The following is a 7,455-nucleotide window of genomic DNA, read 5'->3' as shown; positions in this document are numbered from 1 at the left end:
TACGTTTAACCATTTTATCAGTCATTGTTTGCATCACTGTTGTTTTCATATCACGTTTTTGTTGTTTGTATATCATGCCTCTGTTGTTGTCATATCCTTTTGTTACTGTTTATTTACTAGTAAATTTATATATTATTTTCATATACATTTTACTAACTTCCTTTCATCTCTCACACTTCCATTATAGAGAAAGGGCAAATAGCAATATTAAAATATTTCCTCTAATTAATTCCCTTTTAATGTGCATGAATTTCGTGCACTGGGCCATTAGTAAAACCATAAAAGACAGGAGAAGTATTGCTATATAATCTAAATGGTCATGCCCCACAAATTCACAGGTTGAAATCCTAAGCCCCAAAGGTGAAGGCATTAGGAGGGGAGGCCTTTGGGAGGTGATTAGGTCATGAGGAGCCCCATGAATGAAATTAGTGCCCTTACATAAATAAACCCCAGAGAGCTCCCTTGTCCCTTCTACCCTGTGTTGACCCAGTGAGAAGGCACCAGCTATGAACTAGGAAGGGGGCTCTCATCAGACACCAAATCTGCTAGTGCCATGATCTTGGACTGCCATCTTCCAGAAACATGGGAAATAAATTTCTGTTGTTTATAAGTTACCCAGTCTTGGTATTTTGTTATAGCAGTCTGAATAGACTAAGACCCCCCAAAAATGGTACCAGGAATGGGTTGCTGCCATAACAAACACCAAAAAATGTGGCTTCAGAACTGAATCACAGACAAGAGACTAGGAGAGTTTTGAAGAACATGCTAGGAAAAGCCATTACCATGAATACACTGTTAAGGACATTGTGAGGGCTCAGAAAAAGAGATGCAGAGAAAACCTCAGCCTGCTTAGACCAAACCTATCTAGTCATGAACAGAATGCCAGCGGAAAGATGGAGGTAAAAGTCCTTCTAGCAGGCCTCAGACAGAAGCAAGGGACATGCTATTGGACAGGGATGAAAGGCAATCCTTGTAATAAAGTGGCAAAGAGCTTGGCCAAACTGTATTCATGTTCTAGTGTTTTGTGGAAGTTAGAACCTATGACAAAATTGAATATATAAAGTGTTACAGAAGCAGCTTTGCTTCTCTTCAATGCTTACAGTGAAATGTGAGAAATGACTTAAAAACAGAATGGCTAACCAAAAGGGAACCAGACTTAAAAATTCAGAAAATTCTCAGCCTCTCCGTATTGACAGAAACAAGAAACGTGCTGGTGCAGGCTGGCCCTCCCATCACAGGCTCAGAGTGCCTGGCCTGCAGGACACTGCTGCCACCTCCCATCAGGGGGATCCCCTGCTTGGATTCCCGTACCTCAATCCTCAGCCACCCCAGGTCTCATGAATAATATCTTTTCTTCAACAAAAGACAAAGCACTTTCCATATGTAAAATATCACCTACCAGAAAAACAACTATTCTGGGCACACAGGACAATTCCTACCCATCGCCACCCCTCCTTTAGGAAAAAAAACAAACAAAACAAAAAAACTAAAGAGCACAGGATCCTGGCCACTTTGTTGCTTGGCCTCCAAATCCCTTGACTTCATCCCTCCCATACAAACTCCCCCACCCCGCTCCAATAACAGCTTCATGACCCCATTAATATCTGTAAGTTTCATGACCTTATTAATATCTGTAAGAAATGCAAGCACCTAAGTCTAACTGTATCATCAATCAGCTTTATTCAATGCCCCCATAAACCCAGACACCCAACCAGCACCAAAGAAATGAGCTCCCATCTCATTTCATTTCCATTCATGTTTCATTTCCTTTCTAGCTTTTTAAGGAAAAACCCCAACCACAATATATTGGCCAGTCCCTCTGAGTCACATTTAAAAAATATACACTGACTGTAATGAATGCTTTGGCACATGCTAGGGATTTTTCTGTCACAGTTCCGCTACATCCCTGCTTAGCAGGAGACAGAGTTCTATTCAAAAGATGGAAAACTGGATCGCCAAACGATCAACATGAATGGGAGGGACCCTGGGACGTGCTTCTCAGCACTCCAACTGCTCTGAAGCTGGCAGGGTGAAGCCCTGGGTCCATCACACCAGAGTGAAGGGGAGGAATGGGTGACTGAACCCAAGAAACACCTCAAGGTCGCCTTTCCAGGGCAGCATTCACTATCATTGTACTCTGGACCACTGCTGGTCTGGCTGAAGGAGAACTAATTCTGTCCAGAAGAGATGAAAATATTTGGGTGGATTTAGCAAAAATGTTAATATCTCTGACTCTTGCCTTTCAGGAGGAACCTGTGGAGAACAGACTTTTCCATCTTGCCTAGTAGGAGTTGGGAGACCTGTTGCTAATATACAGAATTATACTCATTCTATTCATTTTGGGAAGAAAGTCACATATGGGGACCTTTATGCATTGGGATCCACTGTCTGGGGAAAGGATGCAAGGATGTTTTCTCTAAAGGTTGGTGCAACAGCCCCCTGAGGCAAATGTCTCACTTTCACCAGGTGTTTTAGTTATTGTCTATCAGTATCTAACAACTACAATATAAACTATTCTAATAATTTTACCCTCCCTTATAGTAATGGACATACTAAGCTGCCAGCTGGTTGGTTTCTGATATGTGGGGTAACTGTTTACTCATATATCCCTGCCTACAGCACCAGGGGGTTTGTTCCTTGGGATGACTGACAGAAGATAGAGAGCTTCACCCCTATCCCATAAGAATAATTACTAACACATAGAAAGAGGAGGGAAATGTTAGGCCTATCTATATCTATATATATAAAAGGTTAATATGCAAAGTGTCCCCACGGGAGTTCGACAGGGAGACCGGGAGTTCACTCACTATGACATCCACTGAGCACCAGGGGGCAGCATGGAATGAAGGCAGTCCCTGGCTGGCAGCCAGGGAAGGGAGGCCCCGGCCAGCAGCTGGAAGGCCCCAATCGGTCCTGATCATCAGCCAGGCCTTGGGACCCTACCCATGCACAAATTTCATGCACCAGGCCTCTGGTAGGTCAATATAATCCTTAACAGCCATTTGTAAGCTTCCTGCCACAGGAGAATAAAGACCAGAAAAAAAACTTGCACCCTCGCCAGTTTGGCTCAGTGGATAGAGCATCAGCCTGTGGATTGAAGTGTCTGGAGTTCAATTCCAGTCAAGGGCACATGGCTGGGTTGCAGGCTTGATCCCCAGTAGGGGGCATGCAGAAGGCAGATGATCACTAATTCTCTCTCATCACTGATGTTTCTATCTCTCCCTCCCTCTTCCTCTCTGAAATCAACAAAAATATTTTTTTAAAATACACAAAACTTGCTGGAAACCAGGAGTCAGACCATATAAGGAATGGAAACTGTCCTAAAGACACTGGACCGCACACCTGCAGTCCATCTGCCTTCGAAGCCCACCAGCTCCGCCCCCACAACCACTGCAGACAAGAGCTTCCCGCCAGTAACTGCATGGAAGGATGGAACTCAAGCTCCTAGGGGCTGCCATCATCACTCCCATGTGCCCTTGGCTGTGCAGCCCTTCCCTTTGGGTATCCCATCCCCCAGCGCCTTTCCTTAAATAAATTCCATTTTTTTTCACCCACCATCTGAGATGGCTGTTTAGCTTGCCCTCATGCATCACCATGTTAACCTCTCATATGTGGGATATAAAACTGAAAGCAACAAATACACAAATAAGACAAACAAAAACTCATAGACACTGACAACAGTATGATGTTACCAGACCCCTCTACTAGGGGGGCGGTAAAGGGTAAAGGGGGTCAAATACATAGAAGAGATTTGACTTTTGGCTGATAAATATACAAATAATATATAATACACTTGAAATCTATACATTATTAACCAATGTCACCCCAAGTAAATTGAATAAAAAAATTAAAAAAAAAACAAGAATAAATAAGTTGGAATACTAGCCATCATGAAGTTTTTAAAACAGAATTACACTTGTTCTCCTTTCAGATCACCCTGAGCTTTATCAACAGAATGAGCAGAAATGTCATCTGACCTGAAATTCAGCTGCAAATGTTTTCATCCCTATAATAATTAGCAAGTCAATCAACAGCTGAGAAAAGCACTACCTCAAAAGCACTATGACTTGACATGCAACAGTATAATAATAGTTCTCATGTACGAGGTGATTACTGCATATCAGGAATCAGGTCAAGCTCTTTACCTCCATTTCCTCATGTAATCAACCTTAGGAGGTAGGTGCTGTGGAAGAAAAAGAGGCCACATACTAAACTTGACAAGCTCAAGAGAAACTACATGGTGGCCTTAAAAACTCAGAAACAGAAGTAACAGCATAGGATGGTCTAAACAACAACAAAATCCTAACGAAAAGCCAGTCATGGCAGGTGTTCACATGCTAAGCCTGCAGCTTCGACAAAGGTCAATCTTTACCTGTCCTTTTGCAACTAAAATAACATGCCTTTGGAATATCAAAATAATGACCTTTGTTGTTGTTTTTTCCAGGCCCCTCGGGGCCCAACCTCCCCACCAGAGCAAGAGACCACAGAACCCCTCATTGTTATCTTGTTCCCTGCATACTATCTCTATTTGCTGTAAATGTTAATTAACTATCCTGTACCCACCAAGTAAAAGCAGTATGCACCTCTCCGTTTTATTCTGCTGTCCTCTGCCCCATTAATCTACCACCAATGAATTTCATGTAACCCTCCTTACATCTCCTCCTTTGATTCTAATGTGCAAAATACGCTGTGCCATTCTCTGAAGCATTTTCTCAGTCTGTTGAGATTTTGCTTCCCAGCAATTGTTGTAAGGTTGGTTCAAATAAGCTCATAAAAATTCTCCGCGGGTCTGAGTGTTTCATATGTCAACAATGCTATGATGATGCCCATTTTCCAGAGGTGCTGAGACTTGACAGTATTGGTAACTTGTCAGGTGACAGCAGCAAGTGAGAGAGAAATGCAAACCAAGTCAGTCCAACTCTCGAAATTCAAAAATTCGATAGATCACCTATTAGTTGTCTTCAGAACCTGAAAAATTAAGCAACTGTCTACCTTTCTTTTAAAGGACTGAACTTTGATATAAATGTATGTATATACATATATATTTTAAGTTCGAGGGGAGAGAAGTCTTTGGAATATAAATTACGACTTCTGGGAAACCTTAAAAAAAGAAATGTTTACCCTTTTTAATGTTAAACTGCTTATTTTTCTTTTTTCTATTACTTCTTCCATTATTTCCTCAAATTTACTTTCTGCTCCTCAGTGTTTCCTGCAGTCTGAGACATTACAGCATTTTCTTCAATGCCTGGGTCTTTGCTAAGGCGAACAGCAACCTCTAAGTGGGTATTTTCACAAAAAGCCTTTCCTTTTTCCTGCTAACAGAGCTGCGCAGCAGACACCCACCCATAATCCCAGGCCTCAGAGATGCAAAAGGCTCCTCTGGTTCCTTGTCAGTTGCCACAGAAAAAAAGCCAACATCTCACATCTCCACTCCTGGCTGGGTCTACCCCAAGGCTACTCCAAGTGTGGTCCCTAGATCCCTAGGAAGGGCATCACCTGGGGAGCATTGAACTACTCCAGACCTAAAGAATCAGGAACTGCATTTTAACAAAATCCCCAGGTGATTTATATGCATTAAAGGTAGACAACTCCCTATTTTTTAATTATTTACATCTGAGAATATGATATGTAGAAATTCCGCTACCAGTTACCAAGTTTATCTCCTTATACTGAAGATGCCAAAATCCACTAAATACTTTTGTCAGCTATTTTAATTATTGAGTGACTTTTTAATTAACTATTGACAATCTGGCCACTTAGTTTTGTTCTTCCACAATCCCAATCTCCCTTCGCCACCAGTAAAATTTTTAAATGATGTAGAAATTCGGATTCCAATGGGTGGCGATTTTGAGGGTTCTGTTACAAGGGAGTAAACAGGAAATGTGATGTGCATAGTTTTTTTACAGTTTGTGAAAAGAGGGATTGTTGGGAGACCCATGACAACACAGCTGGACTTGGGGAGCCCACAACTCAGAAACTTCAACAATGAGTAAGGTCCCAGGCTCTGAGCTGAAAACCTCAGCACTCCTGCTGAGTGAGGCTCTATGACTAAGTGAACAACCTCATCCTTCTGCTTTAATTTCCTCATCTGAAAATTGAGGATGTTCTGAGAGTTGAATGAGATGCTGCAAGTTCAGCACTTAGCATAGTGTCAGGCACAAAATAAAGGCTTGATATATGTCAAAAACAATGATAGACCCCAGATGCTAAAAGGCTAATGGCTTCTCTCCGTAATTTTAAAATGAAAATAGTAAAGATAAAATCATACTGAAGGTAGAAATGAAAACAGCAGCTTCCTAAATTTTCTGATGACAACATTCCAGATAGCTGAGGCCAGGTGTTTCTCCTGTTTCTGTGCTTAAGCCTTAATAATTCCCTTAATAAAGCTGCTTGGCATGACCAGGTCAAGGAAAACTCGGGGCAAGAAGCTCAGCCATCTCATCCTGCTTTATTTAGTGTGCCCAAGCTTGGGGAGGAAGACACAGCTGGTGAAAGGAACAGGGAGACAGCGTGAAGCAAGCATAAGGAACCATAAGGTTGCACAGGCAGACCTGTTACTGCGCTTCACAGATGGTGCTTTCTCTTTTACAAACTGAAAGCAAGATACTCCCCTTACCACAGTGGTCTGGAACCCAACCACCAAAATCTCCTAGGTCTGCCTGTACCTGATTACTTCTAAGGTCTAGGGCTGTATAGTGTATATTCTTTCATTTGCTCACTCAATGTAAAACCACTTCACATCATTTGGAAAGAACAATCAGAAAAGTATCGATTGCCCTTTTTGAAACGTTCGGGAGAGCTCAATCCCCAAACATTTTCACTATCACCATCACAACTCGCTCGCGTTCTCACGCACTCAGAGCACCCACTGGGGCCTGAGTGGCTCCCATCACTCCAGCCACGAAAGCCCCGCTAAGCTTGGAGCCTTCCCAGATGCCACTCCCTCCTACTAATGAGCTCCTCTACATGCTGCAAAACCCAGTTTTAGACTCTGCCTCTCGGTAACCTTCCCTGAGCCCCCGGGGGGCATCCAAATGCCTTCTTTGGACATCCTTCTATACTGACAATCGTTCTCGGGGGGCTGTCAGCTCCCTGCAGGCAGAGCAGTCTAAGAGCTCTGCCTCCCAGTGCCCGTCGCAGGGTCCGCAGAGTAGGCCGAACGGCGCCTTTTTACGGATGAGAAAACCAAGACTCCGCGAGATGAACTGAGGAACTCAGGGAGCAAACAGGGCTCCCGGGCGGGCCAGCCTCAGAGCTGAGTCCGTCTTTCTTTGCCTCCAGCGCCCCTAGAACCCACACCAACTCGACTGGAAAGCGGACGCAGGGAACTGAGTTTTCTCAGGGGTCGGGGGAGCTTGGCGCGGCGAGGACCCAGATCCATCCCGCCCGGCTGCACGGAGCTCCTCTGGGTCACGACGGCCGGGGCGGGGTGGGCGGCTCCCACAGAGGAGCAGC

At 43.7% G+C, this 7,455-nt stretch overlaps 1 long non-coding RNA gene across 1 annotated transcript in view; it reads right to left on the bottom strand.

Moving 5' to 3' along the window:
• The window catches only part of LOC102760383, a 13,308-nt gene that overhangs the window by 1,951 nt on the left and 3,902 nt on the right, over window positions 1–7,455 (bottom strand). The window contains exon 2 of the long non-coding RNA XR_435146.2: window positions 6,544–6,551. This is a non-coding gene — a long non-coding RNA (uncharacterized LOC102760383). The remainder of the gene's footprint in view (window positions 1–6,543; window positions 6,552–7,455) is intronic.

The sequence above is a fragment of the Myotis davidii genome, unplaced genomic scaffold (assembly GCF_000327345.1).
Source record: "Myotis davidii unplaced genomic scaffold, ASM32734v1 scaffold1292, whole genome shotgun sequence".
Classification (NCBI taxonomy): domain Eukaryota; kingdom Metazoa; phylum Chordata; class Mammalia; order Chiroptera; family Vespertilionidae; genus Myotis; species Myotis davidii.
This window is presented reverse-complemented; position numbering and strand designations above follow the sequence as displayed.